The sequence below is a fragment of the Gasterosteus aculeatus genome, chromosome X, assembly GCF_964276395.1.
Source record: "Gasterosteus aculeatus chromosome X, fGasAcu3.hap1.1, whole genome shotgun sequence".
Taxonomy (NCBI): Eukaryota; Metazoa; Chordata; class Actinopteri; order Perciformes; family Gasterosteidae; genus Gasterosteus; species Gasterosteus aculeatus.
In genome coordinates, this window is record NC_135698.1 from 6,372,767 (window position 1) to 6,395,105 (window position 22,339).

Here is a 22,339-nt window from a genome sequence, read left to right on the forward strand (position 1 = left end):
TAGCTGAAAGATTTGCAAAGCTGAAAAATCTGAAAGTTGAAGAAGTTTAGGAGGATTTGAAAGCAAACTCCATTTGAAAACCATGTTAAAATATTAATGATTATTGATTTATATAAATTCAAGCATAAGAGGTAGAAAGCTGAAAAGTCATAGCCCTCAAGCCAGAAAGGAGCTGAACATTTTAATATTTGAAGGATTTTAATAGCTGAAAATGTGAAGGAGTTGAAAGGGGGCGCGGAAGAAATAGAACTAGAAAATGCATTTCCTGCTGAAAATGCGTTGGAATGCAAAAAGCTGAAAGCTGAAATGAACTTTTTAAAATAGCTGAAAATACAGAAAGTTGAAGGGAATTTGAATACATTTGCTGAAATTATAGATATTAGAAAAGCTGAAATGAATTTGAAATTGCTGAAAATACAGAAATGGGAGAAGCTGAAAGGAATTTCAATAGATTTGCTGAAAAAGCAGAAATGAAAACAGCTGAAATAAATTTGAAATATTGCAAAAAAATACAGAAATGAATAGTGAAAAATTGCTGTTGATAGAGGCATAAGAATAGCTGAAATTATTTTAAAGAACTGCTGAAAATACAGGAAGTGGGGAAGCTGAATTTCAATAGATTTTCTAAAAACAGAAGTTGCAGGAGCTTAAATTTGTTTAAAATTGTTTGTAGTAATATTAGTAGTAGTATTAGTTATAATTGTGGTATTAGTAGTACTAGCAGTAATAGTAGGTTTAGTATCAATAGCAGTAGAAACAGCTGTAATACTATTAGCCATAGTCGTATTTGTAATAACATTAGTAGTAGTTGTAGTATTAATAGCAGTAGAAATACTAGTAGTATGGTAGTAGAAGTATCAGTTGTAGTACTAGAAGTACGAGTAATATTCGTAGTGGGAGACAGAATGTTTGTTATTCAAACTAAGAAGTTTTTAATTAATAGGCCTCATCACAAACATTACAGTAAAAATTCCCTCCATGTGGCTTTTATTTTGAAATTATTGGATTGGGTGGGTTGGGGGGGTGTAGATAGAGGGAGGGAGGGTGAGAGGGTGAGGAAGGGAGGGGTGGTGAGGAAGAGATAGAGGGAGAGAGAGAGGAGGAGAAATAGACAGACATACTGACTGACTGAGTGATTAACAGTAAGAAGAGGTCAGGGTGGAGGGGGGAGGGGGGGCGAGTGTCTTTATCATATTGGTCTGTTGACAGAAAGCATAGCTGCGTCATGTGACTCCACTAATCACGTCATTGGAGCAGCTGTGAGTCACACACAGAGATACTGCAGCGTGTTTACGAGTAACCACGGCAACGGCGCACCTATTGGATTGGGTGGGGTGGGGGGGTGTAGATAGAGGGAGGGAGGGTGAGAGGGTGAGGAAGGGAATGGTGGTGAGGAAGAGAGGGAGAGGGGAGGAGAATTAGACTGACTGACTGAGAGTGATTAACAGTAAGTAGAGGTCAGGGTGGAGGGGGGAGGGGGGCTAGTGTCTTTATCATATTGGTCTGTTGACAGAAAGCATAGCTGCGTCATGTGACTCCACTAATCAGGTCATAGGAGCGAGCAGCTGTGAGCCACAGACAGATCCTCCAGCATGTGAGTGCTCGTAACCACGACAACGACGCACCTGTGCGGCTGCAAAAGTGCAGACACAGGACAGCGAGTTACACAGAATCCACACCTCAAACAAATGAGAACCAGCGCAAAACTATAACAGCTATCTAAAAAAATACGGCGTTTGTATGAGACCCAAGACTCTACCGAACGCGTGGATGTGCTTTTTATGTCTGTCCGGTAATAAATACGGCTCCTATGGCCGTTGACAAAACGTGTACCTTGTGGATTTTTGTGAGAAATATGTCGGCAGATTTGTATTGGAGCCTATGGGGCTTTTGGCAGAGGTTGTGTCACTCAAGTTGCAGGAGCTTAAATTTGTTTAAAATTGTTTGTAGTAATATTAGTAGTAGTATTAGTTATAATTGTGGTGTTAGTAGTACTAGCAGTATAAGCAGTAATGGTAGGTTTAGTATCAATAGCAGTAGAAACAGCTGGAATATTATTAGCCATAGTAGTATTTGTAATAACATTAGTAGTAGTTGTAGTATTAATAGCAGTAGAAATACTAGTAGTATGGTAGTAGAAGTATCAGTTGTAGTTCTACTAGAAGTACTAGTAATATTCGTAGTGGTTATAGTAGTATTTGAAAGAGCAATGCGTATTTCAACGAAACCGCTTCATGGTTAAGGTACAGATAATCATTGAGGCTTTTAGTTTGTAATGATGGAATTGGGTGAGGGGGGGTTGGGAGACAGAATGTTTGTTATTCAAACTAAGAAGTTTTTAATTAATAGGCCTCATCACAAACATTACAGTAAAAATTCCCTCCATGGGGCTTTTATTTTGAAATTATTGGATTGGGTGGGGTGGGGGGGTGTAGATAGAGGGAGGGAGGGTGAGAGGGTGAGGAATGGAGGGGTGGTGAGGAAGAGATAGAGGGAGAGAGAGAGGAGGAGAAATAGACAGACATACTGACTGAGAGTGATTAACAGTGAGAAGAGGTCAGGGTGGAGGGGGGAGGGGGGAGGGGGGCGAGTGTCTTTATCATATTGGTCTGTTGACAGAAAGCATAGCTGCGTCATGTGACTCCACTAATCAGGTCACAAGGAGCAGCTGTGAGCCACAGACAGATCCTGCAGCATGTGAGTGCTCGTAACCACGACAACGCCGCACCTGTGCGGCTGCAAAAGGGAGAGACATGGCAGCAAGTTACACAGAATCCACACCTCAAACAAATGGGAACCAGCGCAAAACTATAACAGCTATCTAAAAAATACGGCGTTTGTATGAGACCCAAGACTCTACCGAACGCGTGGATGTGCTTTTTATGTCTGTCCGGTAATAAATACGGCTCCTATGGCCGTTTACAAAACGTGTACCTTGTGGATTTTTGTGAGAAATATGTCGGCAGATTTGTATTGGAGCCTATGGGGCTTTTGGCAGAGGTTGTGTCACTCAAACACTCCTTGCGCCAAAACTAAAAAACTCTGGGATTCCATGAACACATTAATCCAATCAGCACAACCATACCCTCATTAATCTGAAGAAATGAAGCCTCTAGAGTGTATACTTTGGCTGCAAGGACAGAAGTTCCATACTTTTTTAACCAGATTTCTGCGCTGCTTCAGCCTCTAGCCCGCGAGCTCTCCACTCTAGCAGACGCAATACACACTCATGTAAAAGTCAGAAACGGAGCGAAGAACTAGTGAAACATAATCAGTGATTATGAAAAAAGTACAATAGATATCAAGAAGCAGTTTTTTTCATAAAATAGTTGAGACTTGTGTCAACATTTGAAAGTTTAAATGGTGTCTGTAGCTGAAAGATTGGGGAAGCTGAAAAGTCTGAAAGTTGAAGAAGTTTAAGGAGGATTTGAAAACAATTTCCATTGGAAAACCATGTTAAAATATTTATGATTATTGATTTATATAAATTCAAGCATAAGTGGTAGAAAGCTGAAAAGTCATAGCCTTAAAGCCAGAAAGGAGCTGAACATTTTAATATTTGAACGGTTTAAATAGCTGAAAATGTGAAGGAGTTGAAAGGTCGCGCGGAAGAAATAGAATAATAACTAGAAAATGCATTTCCTGCTGAAAATGCGTTGGAATGCAAAAAGCTGAAAGCTGAAATGAATATTTAAAAAAAGCTGAAAATACAGAAAGTTGAAGGGAATTTGAATACATCTGAAATTACAGATATTATAAAAGCTGAAATGAATTTGAAATTGCTGAAAATACAGAAATGGGAGAAGCTGAAAGGATTTTCAATAGATTTGCTGAAAAAGCAGAAATGAAAACAGCTGAAATAAATGTGAAATATTGCAAAACAAAGCAGAAGTTGCAGGAGCTTAAATTAATTTAAAACAGTACAGAAATAACAAAAGCTGAGATGAATAAAAAGAGGTTTAAAATTGTTTGTAGTAATATTAGTAGTAGTAGTAGTTATAGTTGTAATTGTGGTATTAGTAGTACTAGCAGTAGAAGTTGGTTTAGTATCAATAGCAGTAGAAACAGCTGTAATACTAACACTATTAGCCATAGTCGTATTTGTAATAACATTAGTAGTAGTTGTAGTATTAATAGCAGTAGAAATACTAGTAGTATGGTAGTAGAAGTATCAGTTGTAGTACTAGAAGTACGAGTAATATTCGTAGTGGGAGACAGAATGTTTGTTATTCACACTTAAAAGTTTTTAATTAATAGGCCTCATCACAGACATTACAGTAAAAATTCCCTCCATGGGGCTTTTATTTTGAAATTATTGGATTGGGTGGGGTGGGGGGGAGTAGATAGAGGGAGGGAGGGTGAGAGGGTGAGGAAGGGAGGGGTGGTGAGGAAGAGATAGAGGGAGAGAGAGAGGAGGAGAAATAGACAGACATACTGACTGAGAGTGATTAACAGTGAGAAGAGGTCAGGGTGGAGGGGGGAGGGGGGGCGAGTGTCTTTATCATATTGGTCTGTTGACAGAAAGCATAGCTGCGTCATGTGACTCCACTAATCACGTCATAGGAGCAGCTGTGAGCCACAGACAGATCCTGCAGCGTGTGAGTGCTCGTAACCACGACAACGGCGCACCTGTGATCATTAACGATCTACTGCAAAAGACAGAGACATGGCAGCAAGTTACACAGAATCCACACCTCAAACAAATGGGAACCAGCGCAAAACTATAACAGCTATCTAAAAAATACGGCGTTTGTATGAGACCCAAGACTCTACCGAACGCGTGGATGTGTTTTTATGTCTGTCCGGTAATAAATACGGCTCCTATGGCCGTTTACAAAACGTGTACCTTGTGGATTTTTGTGAGAAATATGTCGGCAGATTTGTATTGGAGCCTATGGGGCTTTTGGCAGAGGTTGTGTCACTCAAACACACCTTGCGCCAAAACTAAAGAACTCTGGGATTCCATGAACACATTAATCCAATCAGCACAACCATACCCTCATTAATCTGAAGAAATGAAGCCTCTAGAGTGTATACTTTGGCTGCAAGGACAAAAGTTCCATATTTTTTTAACCAGATTCCTGCGATGCCCCACACTCTAGCCGTCGAGCTCTCCACTCTAGCAGACGCAATACACACTCATGTAAAAGTCAGAAACGGAGCGAAGAACTAGTGAAACATAATCAGTGATTATGAAAAAAGTACAATAGATATCAAGAAGCAGTTTTTTTCATAAAATAGTTGAGACTTGTGTCAACATTTGAAAGTTTAAATGGTGTCTGTAGCTGAAAGATTGGGGAAGCTGAAAAGTCTGAAAGTTGAAGAAGTTTAAGGAGGATTTGAAAACAATTTCCATTGGAAAACCATGTTAAAATATTTATGATTATTGATTTATATAAATTCAAGCATAAGTGGTAGAAAGCTGAAAAGTCATAGCCTTAAAGCCAGAAAGGAGCTGAACATTTTAATATTTGAACGGTTTAAATAGCTGAAAATGTGAAGGAGTTGAAAGGTCGCGCGGAAGAAATAGAATAACTAGAAAATGCATTTCCTGCTGAAAATGCGTTGGAATGCAAAAAGCTGAAAGCTGAAATGAACTTTTTAAAATAGCTGAAAATACAGAAAGTTGAAGGGAATTTGAATACATTTGCTGAAATTATAGATATTAGAAAAGCTGAAATGAATTTGAAATTGCTGAAAATACAGAAATGGGAGAAGCTGAAAGGAATTTCAATAGATTTGCTGAAAAAGCAGAAATGAAAACAGCTGAAATAAATTTGAAATATTGCAAAAAAATACAGAAATGAATAGTGAAAAATTGCTGTTGATAGAGGCATAAGAATAGCTGAAATTATTTTAAAGAACTGCTGAAAATACAGGAAGTGGGGAAGCTGAATTTCAATAGATTTTCTAAAAACAGAAGTTGCAGGAGCTTAAATTTGTTTAAAATTGTTTGTAGTAATATTAGTAGTAGTATTAGTTATAATTGTGGTATTAGTAGTACTAGCAGTAATAGTAGGTTTAGTATCAATAGCAGTAGAAACAGCTGTAATACTATTAGCCATAGTCGTATTTGTAATAACATTAGTAGTAGTTGTAGTATTAATAGCAGTAGAAATACTAGTAGTATGGTAGTAGAAGTATCAGTTGTAGTACTAGAAGTACGAGTAATATTCGTAGTGGGAGACAGAATGTTTGTTATTCAAACTAAGAAGTTTTTAATTAATAGGCCTCATCACAAACATTACAGTAAAAATTCCCTCCATGTGGCTTTTATTTTGAAATTATTGGATTGGGTGGGTTGGGGGGGTGTAGATAGAGGGAGGGAGGGTGAGAGGGTGAGGAAGGGAGGGGTGGTGAGGAAGAGATAGAGGGAGAGAGAGAGGAGGAGAAATAGACAGACATACTGACTGACTGAGAGATTAACAGTGAGAAGAGGTCAGGGGGGAGGGGGGAGGGGGGGCGAGTGTCTTTATCATATTGGTCTGTTGACAGAAAGCATAGCTGCGTCATGTGACTCCACTAATCAGGTCATTGGAGCAGCTGTGAGTCACACACAGAGATACTGCAGCGTGTTTACGAGTAACCACGGCAACGGCGCACCTATTGCATTGGGTGGGGTGGGGGGGTGTAGATAGAGGGAGGGAGGGTGAGAGGGTGAGGAAGGGAATGGTGGTGAGGAAGAGAGGGAGAGGGGAGGAGAATTAGACTGACTGAGAGTGATTAACAGTAAGTAGAGGTCAGGGTGGAGGGGGGAGGGGGGCGAGTGTCTTTATCATATTGGTCTGTTGACAGAAAGCATAGCTGCGTCATGTGACTCCACTAATCAGGTCATAGGAGCAGCTGTGAGCCACAGACAGATCCTGCAGCATGTGAGTGCTCGTAACCACGACAACGGCGCACCTGTGATCATTAACGATCTGCTGCAAAAGACAGAGACATGGCAGCAAGTTACACAGAATCCACACCTCACACAAATGAGAACCAGCGCAAAACTATAACAGCTATCTAAAAAAATACGGCGTTTGTATGAGACCCAAGACTCTACCGAACGCGTGGATGTGCTTTTTATGTCTGTCCGGTAATAAATACGGCTCCTATGGCCGTTGACAAAACGTGTACCTTGTGGATTTTTGTGAGAAATATGTCGGCAGATTTGTATTGGAGCCTATGGGGCTTTTGGCAGAGGTTGTGTCACTCAAACACTCCTTGCGCCAAAACTAAAGAACTCTGGGATTCCATGAACACATTAATCCAATCAGCACAACCATACCCTCATTAATCTGAAGAAATGAAGCCTCTAGAGTGTATACTTTGGCTGCAAGGACAAAAGTTCCATATTTTTTTAACCAGATTCCTGCGATGCCCCACACTCTAGCCGTCGAGCTCTCCACTCTAGCAGACGCAATACACACTCATGTAAAAGTCAGAAACGGAGCGAAGAACTAGTGAAACATAATCAGTGATTATGAAAAAAGTACAATAGATATCAAGAAGCAGTTTTTTTCATAAAATAGTTGAGACTTGTGTCAACATTTGAAAGTTTAAATGGTGTCTGTAGCTGAAAGATTGGGGAAGCTGAAAAGTCTGAAAGTTGAAGAAGTTTAAGGAGGATTTGAAAACAATTTCCATTGGAAAACCATGTTAAAATATTTATGATTATTGATTTATATAAATTCAAGCATAAGTGGTAGAAAGCTGAAAAGTCATAGCCTTAAAGCCAGAAAGGAGCTGAACATTTTAATATTTGAACGGTTTAAATAGCTGAAAATGTGAAGGAGTTGAAAGGTCGCGCGGAAGAAATAGAATAATAATAAGTCGGAAATAAAGATTCGAAGAACAATACTTGGAATGCATCGTTAATGCATTCCAACAATAATAAGTCGGAAATAAAGATTCGAAGAACAATACTTGGAATGCATCGTTAATGCATTCCAACAATAATAAGTCGGAACTAGAAAATGCATTTCCTGCTGAAAATGCGTTGGAATGCAAAAAGCTGAAAGCTGAAATGAACTTTTTAAAATAGCTGAAAATACAGAAAGTTGAAGGGAATTTGAATACATTTGCTGAAATTATAGATATTAGAAAAGCTGAAATGAATTTGAAATTGCTGAAAATACAGAAATGGGAGAAGCTGAAAGGAATTTCAATAGATTTGCTGAAAAAGCAGAAATGAAAACAGCTGAAATAAATTTGAAATATTGCAAAAAAATACAGAAATGAATATTGAAAAATTGCTGTTGATAGAGGCATAAGAATAGCTGAAATTATTTTAAAGAACTGCTGAAAATACAGGAAGTGGGGAAGCTGAATTTCAATAGATTTTCTAAAAACAGAAGTTGCAGGAGCTTAAATTTGTTTAAAATTGTTTGTAGTAATATTAGTAGTAGTATTAGTTATAATTGTGGTATTAGTAGTACTAGCAGTAATAGTAGGTTTAGTATCAATAGCAGTAGAAACAGCTGTAATACTATTAGCCATAGTCGTATTTGTAATAACATTAGTAGTAGTTGTAGTATTAATAGCAGTAGAAATACTAGTAGTATGGTAGTAGAAGTATCAGTTGTAGTACTAGAAGTACGAGTAATATTCGTAGTGGGAGACAGAATGTTTGTTATTCAAACTAAGAAGTTTTTAATTAATAGGCCTCATCACAAACATTACAGTAAAAATTCCCTCCATGTGGCTTTTATTTTGAAATTATTGGATTGGGTGGGTTGGGGGGGTGTAGATAGAGGGAGGGAGGGTGAGAGGGTGAGGAAGGGAGGGGTGGTGAGGAAGAGATAGAGGGAGAGAGAGAGGAGGAGAAATAGACAGACATACTGACTGACTGAGTGATTAACAGTGAGAAGAGGTCAGGGTGGAGGGGGGAGGGGGGGCTAGTGTCTTTATCATATTGGTCTGTTGACAGAAAGCATAGCTGCGTCATGTGACTCCACTAATCACGTCATTGGAGCAGCTGTGAGTCACACACAGAGATACTGCAGCGTGTTTACGAGTAACCACGGCAACGGCGCACGTATTGCATTGGGTGGGGTGGGGGGGTGTAGATAGAGGGAGGGAGGGTGAGAGGGTGAGGAAGGGAATGGTGGTGAGGAAGAGAGGGAGAGGGGAGGAGAATTAGACTGACTGAGAGTGATTAACAGTAAGTAGAGGTCAGGGGGGAGGGGGGAGGGGGGGCGAGTGTCTTTATCATATTGGTCTGTTGACAGAAAGCATAGCTGCGTCATGTGACTCCACTAATCACGTCATTGGAGCAGCTGTGAGTCACACACAGAGATACTGCAGCGTGTTTACGAGTAACCACGGCAACGGCGCACCTATTGGATTGGGTGGGGTGGGGGGGTGTAGATAGAGGGAGGGAGGGTGAGAGGGTGAGGAAGGGAATGGTGGTGAGGAAGAGAGGGAGAGGGGAGGAGAATTAGACTGACTGACTGACTGAGAGTGATTAACAGTAAGTAGAGGTCAGGGTGGAGGGGGGAGGGGGGGCCAGTGTCTTTATTATATTGGTCTGTTGACAGAAAGCATAGCTGCGTCATGTGACTCCACTAATCAGGTCACAAGGAGCAGCAGTGAGCCACAGACAGATCCTGCAGCGTGTGAGTGCTCGTAACCACGACAACGGCGCACCTGTGATCATTAACGGCTGCAAAATGCAGAGACATGGCAGCGAGTTACACAGAATCCACACCTCACACAAATGAGAACCAGCGCAAAACTATAACAGCTATCTAAAAAATACGGCGTTTGTATGAGACCCAAGACTCTACCGAACGCGTGGATGTGTTTTTATGTCTGTCCGGTAATAAATACGGCTCCTATGGCCGTTTACAAAACGTGTACCTTGTGGATTTTTGTGAGAAATATGTCGGCAGATTTGTATTGGAGCCTATGGGGCTTTTGGCAGAGGTTGTGTCACTCAAACACTCCTTGCGCCAAAACTAAAAAACTCTGGGATTCCATGAACACATTAATCCAATCAGCACAACCATACCCTCATTAATCTGAAGAAATGAAGCCTCTAGAGTGTATACTTTGGCTGCAAGGACAGAAGTTCCATACTTTTTTAACCAGATTTCTGCGCTGCTTCAGCCTCTAGCCTCGAGCTCTCCACTCTAGCAGACGCAATACACACTCATGTAAAAGTCAGAAACGGAGCGAAGAACTAGTGAAACATAATCAGTGATTATGAAAAAAGTACAATAGATATCAAGAAGCAGTTTTTTTCATAAAATAGTTGAGACTTGTGTGAACATTTGAGAGTTGAAATGGTGTCTGTAGCTGAAAGATTTGCGAAGCTGAAAAATCTGAAAGTTGAAGAAGTTGAAGAGGATTTGAAAAGCAAACTCCATTTGAAAACCATGTTAAAATATTAACGATTATTGATTTATATAAATTCAAGCATAAGAGGTAGAAAGCTGAAAAGTCATAGCCCTCAAGCCAGAAAGAAGCTGAACATTTTAATATTTGAAGGATTTTAATAGCTGAAAGTGTGAAGGAGTTGAAAGGTGGCGCGGAAGAAATAGAAGTTGAAGATGAAGAAACTAGAAAAGGCATTTCCTGCTGAAAATGCGTTGGAATGCAAAAAGCTGAAAGCTGCACTGAATATTTAAAAATAGCTGAAAATACAGAAAGTTGAAGGGAATTTGAATACATTTGCTGAATATTTAAAAATAGCTGAAAATACAGAAAGTTGAAGGGAATTTGAGTACATTTGCTGAATATTTGAAAATAGCTGAAAATACAGAAAGTTGAAGGGAATTTGAATACATTTGCTGAAAAGCTGAAATGAATTTGAAATTGCTGAAAATACAGAAATGGGAGAAGCTGAAAGGAATCAATAGATTTGCTGAAAAAGCAGAAATGAAAACAGCTGAAATAAATTTGAAATATTGCAAAAAAATACAGAAATGAATATTAAAAAATTGCTGTTGATAGAGGCATAAGAATAGCTGAAATTATTTTAAAGAACTGCTGAAAATACAGGAAGTGGGGAAGCTGAATTTCAATAGATTTTCTAAAAACAGAAGTTGCAGGAGCTTAAATTTGTTTAAAATTGTTTGTAGTAATATTAGTAGTAGTATTAGTTATAATTGTGGTATTAGTAGTACTAGCAGTATAAGCAGTAATAGTAGGTTTAGTATCAATAGCAGTAGAAACAGCTGGAATACTATTAGCCATAGTAGTATTTGTAATAACATTAGTAGTAGTTGTAGTATTAATAGCAGTAGAAATACTAGTAGTATGGTAGTAGAAGTATCAGTTGTAGTACTAGAAGTACGAGTAATATTCGTAGTGGGAGACAGAATGTTTGTTATTCACACTTAAAAGTTTTTAATTAATAGGCCTCATCACAGACATTACAGTAAAAATTCCCTCCATGGGGCTTTTATTTTGAAATAATTGGATTGGGTGGGGTGGGGGGGAGTAGATAGAGGGAGGGAGGGTGAGAGGGTGAGGAAGGGAGGGGTGGTGAGGAAGAGATAGAGGGAGAGAGAGAGAGAGGAGAAATAGACAGACATACTGACTGAGAGTGATTAACAGTGAGCAGAGGTCAGGGTGGAGGGGGGAGGGGGGGCGAGTGTCTTTATTATATTGGTCTGTTGACAGAAAGCATAGCTGCGTCATGTGACTCCACTAATCAGGTCACAAGGAGCAGCTGTGAGTCACAGACAGATCCTGCAGCGTGTGAGTGCTCGTAACCACGACAACGGCGCACCTGTGATCATTAACGATCTACTGCAAAAGACAGAGACATGGCAGCAAGTTACACAGAATCCACACCTCAAACAAATGGGAACCAGCGCAAAACTATAACAGCTATCTAAAAAATACGGCGTTTGTATGAGACCCAAGACTCTACCGAACGCGTGGATGTGTTTTTATGTCTGTCCGGTAATAAATACGGCTCCTATGGCCGTTTACAAAACGTGTACCTTGTGGATTTTTGTGAGAAATATGTCGGCAGATTTGTATTGGAGCCTATGGGGCTTTTGGCAGAGGTTGTGTCACTCAAACACACCTTGCGCCAAAACTAAAGAACTCTGGGATTCCATGAACACATTAATCCAATCAGCACAACCATACCCTCATTAATCTGAAGAAATGAAGCCTCTAGAGTGTATACTTTGGCTGCAAGGACAAAAGTTCCATATTTTTTTAACCAGATTCCTGCGATGCCCCACACTCTAGCCTCGAGCTCTCCACTCTAGCAGACGCAATACACACTCATGTAAAAGTCAGAAACGGAGCGAAGAACTAGTGAAACATAATCAGTGATTATGAAAAAAGTACAATAGATATCCACAAGCAGTTTTTTTCATAAAATAGTTGAGACTTGTGTCAACATTTGAGAGTTGAAATGGTGTCTGTAGCTGAAAGATTGGCGAAGCTGAAAAATCTGAAAGTTGAAGAAGTTGAAGAGGATTTGAAAAGCAAACTCCATTTGAAAACCATGTTAAAATATTAACGATTATTGATTTATATAAATTCAAGCTTAAGAGGTAGAAAGCTGAAAAGTCATAGCCTGGAAGCCAGAAAGAAGCTGAACATTTTAATATTTGAAGGATTTTAATAGCTGAAAGTGTGAAGGAGTTGAAAGGTGCCACGGAAGAAATAGAAGAATAACTAGAAAATGCATTTCCTGCTGAAAATGCGTTGGAATGCAAAAAGCTGAAAGCTGAAATGAACTTTTTAAAATAGCTGAAAATACAGAAAGTTGAAGGGAATTTGAATACATTTGCTGAAATTATAGATATTAGAAAAGCTGAAATGAATTTGAAATTGCTGAAAATACAGAAATGGGAGAAGCTGAAAGGAATTTCAATAGATTTGCTGAAAAAGCAGAAATGAAAACAGCTGAAATAAATTTGAAATATTGCAAAAAAATACAGAAATGAATAGTGAAAAATTGCTGTTGATAGAGGCATAAGAATAGCTGAAATTATTTTAAAGAACTGCTGAAAATACAGGAAGTGGGGAAGCTGAATTTCAATAGATTTTCTAAAAACAGAAGTTGCAGGAGCTTAAATTTGTTTAAAATTGTTTGTAGTAATATTAGTAGTAGTATTAGTTATAATTGTGGTATTAGTAGTACTAGCAGTAATAGTAGGTTTAGTATCAATAGCAGTAGAAACAGCTGTAATACTATTAGCCATAGTCGTATTTGTAATAACATTAGTAGTAGTTGTAGTATTAATAGCAGTAGAAATACTAGTAGTATGGTAGTAGAAGTATCAGTTGTAGTACTAGAAGTACGAGTAATATTCGTAGTGGGAGACAGAATGTTTGTTATTCAAACTAAGAAGTTTTTAATTAATAGGCCTCATCACAAACATTACAGTAAAAATTCCCTCCATGTGGCTTTTATTTTGAAATTATTGGATTGGGTGGGTTGGGGGGGTGTAGATAGAGTGAGGGAGGGTGAGAGGGTGAGGAAGGGAGGGGTGGTGAGGAAGAGATAGAGGGAGAGAGAGAGGAGGAGAAATAGACAGACATACTGACTGACTGAGTGATTAACAGTAAGAAGAGGTCAGGGTGGAGGGGGGAGGGGGGGCGAGTGTCTTTATCATATTGGTCTGTTGACAGAAAGCATAGCTGCGTCATGTGACTCCACTAATCAGGTCATTGGAGCAGCTGTGAGTCACACACAGAGATACTGCAGCGTGTTTACGAGTAACCACGGCAACGGCGCACCTATTGCATTGGGTGGGGTGGGGGGGTGTAGATAGAGGGAGGGAGGGTGAGAGGGTGAGGAAGGGAATGGTGGTGAGGAAGAGAGGGAGAGGGGAGGAGAATTAGACTGACTGAGAGTGATTAACAGTAAGTAGAGGTCAGGGGGGAGGGGGGAGGGGGGGCTAGTGTCTTTATCATATTGGTCTGTTGACAGAAAGCATAGCTGCGTCATGTGACTCCACTAATCACGTCATTGGAGCAGCTGTGAGTCACACACAGAGATACTGCAGCGTGTTTACGAGTAACCACGGCAACGGCGCACCTATTGGATTGGGTGGGGTGGGGGGGTGTAGATAGAGGGAGGGAGGGTGAGAGGGTGAGGAAGGGAATGGTGGTGAGGAAGAGAGGGAGAGGGGAGGAGAATTAGACTGACTGACTGACTGAGAGTGATTAACAGTAAGTAGAGGTCAGGGTGGAGGGGGGAGGGGGGCTAGTGTCTTTATCATATTGGTCTGTTGACAGAAAGCATAGCTGCGTCACGTGACTCCACTAATCAGGTCATAGGAGCGAGCAGCTGTGAGCCACAGACAGATCCTGCAGCATGTGAGTGCTCGTAACCACGACAACGACGCACCTGTGCGGCTGCAAAAGTGCAGACACAGGACAGCGAGTTACACAGAATCCACACCTCAAACAAATGAGAACCAGCGCAAAACTATAACAGCTATCTAAAAAAATACGGCGTTTGTATGAGACCCAAGACTCTACCGAACGCGTGGATGTGCTTTTTATGTCTGTCCGGTAATAAATACGGCTCCTATGGCCGTTTACAAAACGTGTACCTTGTGGATTTTTGTGAGAAATATGTCGGCAGATTTGTATTGGAGCCTATGGGGCTTTTGGCAGAGGTTGTGTCACTCAAACACTCCTTGCGCCAAAACTAAAGAACTCTGGGATTCCATGAACACATTAATCCAATCAGCACAACCATACCCTCATTAATCTGAAGAAATGGAGCCTCTAGAGTGTATACTTTGGCTGCAAGGACAAAAGTTCCATATTTTTTTAACCAGATTCCTGCGATGCCCCACACTCTAGCCTCGAGCTCTCCACTCTAGCAGACGCAATACACACTCATGTAAAAGTCAGAAACGGAGCGAAGAACTAGTGAAACATAATCAGTGATTATGAAAAAAGTACAATAGATATCAAGAAGCAGTTTTTTTCATAAAATAGTTGAGACTTGTGTCAACATTTGAAAGTTTAAATGGTGTCTGTAGCTGAAAGATTGGGGAAGCTGAAAAGTCTGAAAGTTGAAGAAGTTTAAGGAGGATTTGAAAACAATTTCCATTGGAAAACCATGTTAAAATATTTATGATTATTGATTTATATAAATTCAAGCATAAGTGGTAGAAAGCTGAAAAGTCATAGCCTTAAAGCCAGAAAGGAGCTGAACATTTTAATATTTGAACGGTTTAAATAGCTGAAAATGTGAAGGAGTTGAAAGGTCGCGCGGAAGAAATAGAATAATAATAAGTCGGAAATAAAGATTCGAAGAACAATACTTGGAATGCATCGTTAATGCATTCCAACAACTAGAAAAGGCATTTCCTGCTGAAAATGCGTTGGAATGCAAAAAGCTGAAAGCTGAAATGAACTTTTTAAAATAGCTGAAAATACAGAAAGTTGAAGGGAATTTGAATACATTTGCTGAAATTATAGATATTAGAAAAGCTGAAATGAATTTGAAATTGCTGAAAATACAGAAATGGGAGAAGCTGAAAGGAATTTCAATAGATTTGCTGAAAAAGCAGAAATGAAAACAGCTGAAATAAATTTGAAATATTGCAAAAAAATACAGAAATGAATATTGAAAAATTGCTGTTGATAGAGGCATAAGAATAGCTGAAATTATTTTAAAGAACTGCTGAAAATACAGGAAGTGGGGAAGCTGAATTTCAATAGATTTTCTAAAAACAGAAGTTGCAGGAGCTTAAATTTGTTTAAAATTGTTTGTAGTAATATTAGTAGTAGTATTAGTTATAATTGTGGTATTAGTAGTACTAGCAGTAATAGTAGGTTTAGTATCAATAGCAGTAGAAACAGCTGTAATACTATTAGCCATAGTCGTATTTGTAATAACATTAGTAGTAGTTGTAGTATTAATAGCAGTAGAAATACTAGTAGTATGGTAGTAGAAGTATCAGTTGTAGTACTAGAAGTACGAGTAATATTCGTAGTGGGAGACAGAATGTTTGTTATTCAAACTAAGAAGTTTTTAATTAATAGGCCTCATCACAAACATTACAGTAAAAATTCCCTCCATGTGGCTTTTATTTTGAAATTATTGGATTGGGTGGGTTGGGGGGGTGTAGATAGAGGGAGGGAGGGTGAGAGGGTGAGGAAGGGAGGGGTGGTGAGGAAGAGATAGAGGGAGAGGAGGAGAAATAGACATACTGACTGACTGAGTGATTAACAGTGAGAAGAGGTCAGGGTGGAGGGGGGAGGGGGGAGGGGGGGCGAGTGTCTTTATCATATTGGTCTGTTGACAGAAAGCATAGCTGCGTCATGTGACTCCACTAATCACGTCATAGAAGCAGCTGTGAGTCACACACAGAGATACTGCAGCGTGTTTACGAGTAACCACGGCAACGGCGCACCTATTGCATTGGGTGGGGTGGGGGGGTGTAGATAGAGGGAGGGAGGGTGAGAGGGTGAGGAAGGGAATGGTGGTGAGGAAGAGAGGGAGAGGGGAGGAGAATTAGACTGACTGACTGACTGAGAGTGATTAACAGTAAGTAGAGGTCAGGGTGGAGGGGGGAGGGGGGGCGAGTGTCTTTATCATATTGGTCTGTTGACAGAAAGCATAGCTGCGTCATGTGACTCCACTAATCAGGTCACAAGGAGCAGCTGTGAGCCACAGACAGATCCTGCAGCATGTGAGTGCTCGTAACCACGACAACGCCGCACCTGTGCGGCTGCAAAGGGGCAGACACAGGACAGCGAGTTACACAGAATCCACACCTCAAACAAATGAGAACCAGCGCAAAACTATAACAGCTATCTAAAAAATACGGCGTTTGTATGAGACCCAAGACTCTACCGAACGCGTGGATGTGCGTTTTATGTCTGTCCGGTAATAAATACGGCTCCTATGGCCGTTGACAGAACGTGTACCTTGTGGATTTTTGTGAGAAATATGTCGGCAGATTTGTATTGGAGCCTATGGGGCTTTTGGCAGAGGTTGTGTCACTCAAACACACCTTGCGCCAAAACTAAAGAACTCTGGGATTCCATGAACACATTAATCCAATCAGCACAACCATACCCTCATTAATCTGAAGAAATTAAGCCTCTAGAGTGTATACTTTGGCTGCAAGGACAAAAGTTCCATACTTTTTTAACCAGATTTCTGCGCTGCCCCACACTCTAGCCTCGAGCTCTCCACTCTAGCAGACGCAATACACACTCATGTAAAAGTCAGAAACGGAGCGAAAAACTAGTGAAACATAATCAGTGATTATGAAAAAAGTACAATAGATATCAAGAAGCAGTTTTTTTCATAAAATAGTTGAGACTTGTGTGAACATTTGAGAGTTGAAATGGTGTCTGTAGCTGAAAGATTGGCGAAGCTGAAAAATCTGAAAGTTGAAGAAGTTGAAGAGGATTTGAAAAGCAAACTCCATTTGAAAACCATGTTAAAATATTAATGATTATTGATTTATATAAATTCAAGCTTAAGAGCTAGAAAGCTGAACATACATAGCCCTCAAGCCAGAAAGAAGCTGAATATTTTAAAATTTGAACGGTTTAAATAGCTGAAAATGGGAAGCAGTTGAAAGGGGGCGCGGAAGAAATAGAATAATAATAATAAGTTTAATAAAGATTAGAAGAACAATACTTGGAATGCTTAAAGCATTCCAACTAATAAAGATTAGAAGAACAATACTTGGAATGCATCTCAATGCATTCCAACAACTAGAAAAAGCATTTCCTGCTGAAAATGCGTTGGAATGCAAAAAGCTGAAAGCTGCACTGAATATTTAAAAATAGCTGAAAATATAGAAAGTTGAAGGGAATTTGAATACATTTGCTGAATATTTAAAAATAGCTGAAAATACAGAAAGTTGAAGGGAATTTGAATACATTTGCTGAAATAAAAGATATTAGAAAAGCTGAAATTAATTTGAAATAGTTGAAAATACAGAAATGGGAGAAGCTGAAAGGAATTTCAATAGATTTGCTGAAAAAGCAGAAATGAAAACAGCTGAAATAAATGTGAAATATTGCAAAACAGAAGTTGCAGGAGCTTAAATGAATTTTAAAAAGTACAGAAATAACAAAAGCTGAGATGAATAAAAAGAGGTTTAAAATTGTTTGTAGTAATGTTAGTTGTAATTTGGGTATTAGTACTAGCAGTAGAAGTCGGTTTAGTATCAATAGCAGTAGAAACAGCTGGAATACTGATACTATTAGCCATAGTAGTATTTTTAATAACATTAGTAGTAGTTGTATTAATACCAGTAGAAATACTAGTAGTATGGTAGTAGAAGTATCAGTTGTAGTTCTACTGAGGTGCTAGTAATATTTGTAGTGGTTATAGTAGTATTTGAAAGAGCAATGCGTATTTCAACGAAACCGCTTCATGGTTAAGGTACAGATAATCATTGAGGCTTTTAGTTTGTAATGATGGAATTGGGTGAGGGGGGGTTGGGAGACAGAATGTTTGTTATTCAAACTAAGAAGTTTTTAATTAATAGGCCTCATCACTAACATTACAGTAAAAATTCCCTCCATGGGGCTTTTATTTTGAAATTATTGGATTGGGTGGGGTGGGGGGGTGTAGATAGAGGGAGGGAGGGTGAGAGGGTGAGGAAGGGAGGGGTGGTGAGGAAGAGATAGAGGGAGAGAGAGAGAGGAGAAATAGACAGACATACTGACTGACTGAGTGATTAACATTGAGAAGAGGTCAGGGTGGAGGGGGGAGGGGGGGCGAGTGTCTTTATCATATTGGTCTGTTGACAGAAAGCATAGCTGCGTCATGTGACTCCACTAATCAGGTCACAAGGAGCAGCTGTGAGCCACAGACAGAGATACTGCAGCGTGTTTACGAGTAACCACGGCAACGGCGCACCTATTGGATTGGGTGGGGTGGGGGGGTGTAGATAGAGGGAGGGAGGGTGAGAGGGTGAGGAAGGGAATGGTGGTGAGGAAGAGAGGGAGAGGGGAGGAGAATTAGACTGACTGACTGACTGAGAGTGATTAACAGTAAGTAGAGGTCAGGGGGGAGGGGGGAGGGGGGGCTAGTGTCTTTATCATATTGGTCTGTTGACAGAAAGCATAGCTGCGTCATGTGACTCGACTAATCACGTCATTGGAGCAGCTGTGAGTCACACACAGAGATACTGCAGCGTGTTTACGAGTAACCACGGCAACGGCGCACCTATTGGATTGGGTGGGGTGGGGGGGTGTAGATAGAGGGAGGGAGGGTGAGAGGGTGAGGAAGGGAATGGTGGTGAGGAAGAGAGGGAGAGGGGAGGAGAATTAGACTGACTGACTGACTGAGAGTGATTAACAGTAAGTAGAGGTCAGGGTGGAGGGGGGAGGGGGGCGAGTGTCTTTATCATATTGGTCTGTTGACAGAAAGCATAGCTGCGTCATGTGACTCCACTAATCAGGTCATAGGAGCGAGCAGCTGTGAGCCACAGACAGATCCTGCAGCATGTGAGTGCTCGTAACCACGACAACGCCGCACCTGTGCGGCTGCAAGAGGGCAGACACAGAACAGCAAGTTACACAGAATCCACACCTCAAACAAATGAGAACCAGCGCAAAACTATAACAGCTATCTAAAAAATACGGCGTTTGTATGAGACCCAAGACTCTACCGAACGCGTGGATGTGCGTTTTATGTCTGTCCGGTAATAAATACGGCTCCTATGGCCGTTGACAGAACGTGTACCTTGTGGATTTTTGTGAGAAATATGTCGGCAGATTTGTATTGGAGCCTATGGGGCTTTTGGCAGAGGTTGTGTCACTCAAACACTCCTTGCGCCAAAACTAAAAAACTCTGGGATTCCATGAACACATTAATCCAATCAGCACAACCATACCCTCATTAATCTGAAGAAATGAAGCCTCTAGAGTGTATACTTTGGCTGCAAGGACAGAAGTTCCATACTTTTTTAACCAGATTTCTGCGCTGCCCCACACTCTAGCCCGCGAGGTCCCCCTCTAGCAGACGCAATACACACTCATGTAAAAGTCAGAAACGGAGCGAAGAACTAGTGAAACATAATCAGTGATTATGAAAAAAGTACAATAGATATCAAGAAGCAGTTTTTTTCATAAAATAGTTGAGACTTGTGTGAACATTTGAGAGTTGAAATGGTGTCTGTAGCTGAAAGATTGGCGGAGCTGAAAAATCTGAAAGTTGAAGAAGTTGAAGAGGATTTGAAAAGCAAACTCCATTTGAAAACCATGTTAAAATATTAACGATTATTGATTTATATAAATTCAAGCTTAAGAGGTAGAAAGCTGAAAAGTCATAGCCCGGAAGCCTGAAAGAAGCTGAACATTTTAATATTTGAAGGATTTTAATAGCTGAAAGTGTGAAGGAGTTGAAAGGTGGCACGGAAGAAATAGAAGAATAACTAGAAAAGGCATTTCCTGCTGAAAATGCGTTGGAATGCAAAAAGCTGAAAGCTGCACTGAATATTTAAAAATAGCTGAAAATACAGAAAGTTGAAGGGAATTTGAATACATTTGCTGAATATTTAAAAATAGCTGAAAATACAGAAAGTTGAAGGGAATTTGAGTACATTTGCTGAATATTTGAAAATAGCTGAAAATACAGAAAGTTGAAGGGAATTTGAATACATTTGCTGAAAAGCTGAAATGAATTTGAAATTGCTGAAAATACAGAAATGGGAGAAGCTGAAAGGAATCAATAGATTTGCTGAAAAAGCAGAAATGAAAACAGCTGAAATAAATTTGAAATATTGCAAAAAAATACAGAAATGAATATTAAAAAATTGCTGTTGATAGAGGCATAAGAATAGCTGAAATTATTTTAAAGAACTGCTGAAAATACAGGAAGTGGGGAAGCTGAATTTCAATAGATTTTCTAAAAACAGAAGTTGCAGGAGCTTAAATTTGTTTAAAATTGTTTGTAGTAATATTAGTAGTAGTATTAGTTATAATTGTGGTATTAGTAGTACTAGCAGTATAAGCAGTAATAGTAGGTTTAGTATCAATAGCAGTAGAAACAGCTGGAATACTATTAGCCATAGTAGTATTTGTAATAACATTAGTAGTAGTTGTATTAATAGCAGTAGAAATACTAGTAGTATGGTAGTAGAAGTATCAGTTGTAGTTCTACTAGAAGTACTAGTAATATTCATAGTGGTTATAGTATTTGAAAGAGCAATGCGTATTTCAACGAAACCGCTTCATGGTTAAGGTACAGATAATCATTGAGGCTTTTAGTTTGTAATGATGGAATTGGGTGAGGGGGGGTTGGGAGACAGAATGTTTGTTATTCAAACTAAGAAGTTTTTAATTAATAGGCCTCATCACAAACATTACAGTAAAAATTCCCTCCATGGGGCTTTTATTTTGAAATTATTGGATTGGGTGGGGTGGGGGGGTGTAGATAGAGGGAGGGAGGGTGAGAGGGTGAGGAATGGAGGGGTGGTGAGGAAGAGATAGAGGGAGAGAGAGAGGAGGAGAAATAGACAGACATACTGACTGACTGAGTGATTAACAGTGAGAAGAGGTCAGGGTGGAGGGGGGAGGGGGGGCCAGTGTCTTTATCATATTGGTCTGTTGACAGAAAGCATAGCTGCGTCATGTGACTCCACTAATCAGGTCACAAGGAGCAGCTGTGAGCCACAGACAGAGATCCTGCAGCGTGTTTACGAGTAACCACGGCAACGGCGCACCTATTGCATTGGGTGGGGTGGGGGGGTGTAGATAGAGGGAGGGAGGGTGAGAGGGTGAGGAAGGGAATGGTGGTGAGGAAGAGAGGGAGAGGGGAGGAGAATTAGACTGACTGACTGACTGAGGTGATTAACAGTAAGTAGAGGTCAGGGGGGAGGGGGGAGGGGGGGCTAGTGTCTTTATCATATTGGTCTGTTGACAGAAAGCATAGCTGCGTCATGTGACTCGACTAATCACGTCATTGGAGCAGCTGTGAGTCACACACAGAGATACTGCAGCGTGTTTACGAGTAACCACGGCAACGGCGCACCTATTGGATTGGGTGGGGTGGGGGGGTGTAGATAGAGGGAGGGAGGGTGAGAGGGTGAGGAAGGGAATGGTGGTGAGGAAGAGAGGGAGAGGGGAGGAGAATTAGACTGACTGACTGACTGAGAGTGATTAACAGTAAGTAGAGGTCAGGGTGGAGGGGGGAGGGGGGCTAGTGTCTTTATCATATTGGTCTGTTGACAGAAAGCATAGCTGCGTCATGTGACTCCACTAATCAGGTCATAGGAGCGAGCAGCTGTGAGCCACAGACAGATCCTGCAGCGTGTGAGTGCTCGTAACCACGACAACGCCGCACCTGTGCGGCTGCAAAAGTGCAGACACAGGACAGCGAGTTACACAGAATCCACACCTCAAACAAATGAGAACCAGCGCAAAACTATAACAGCTATCTAAA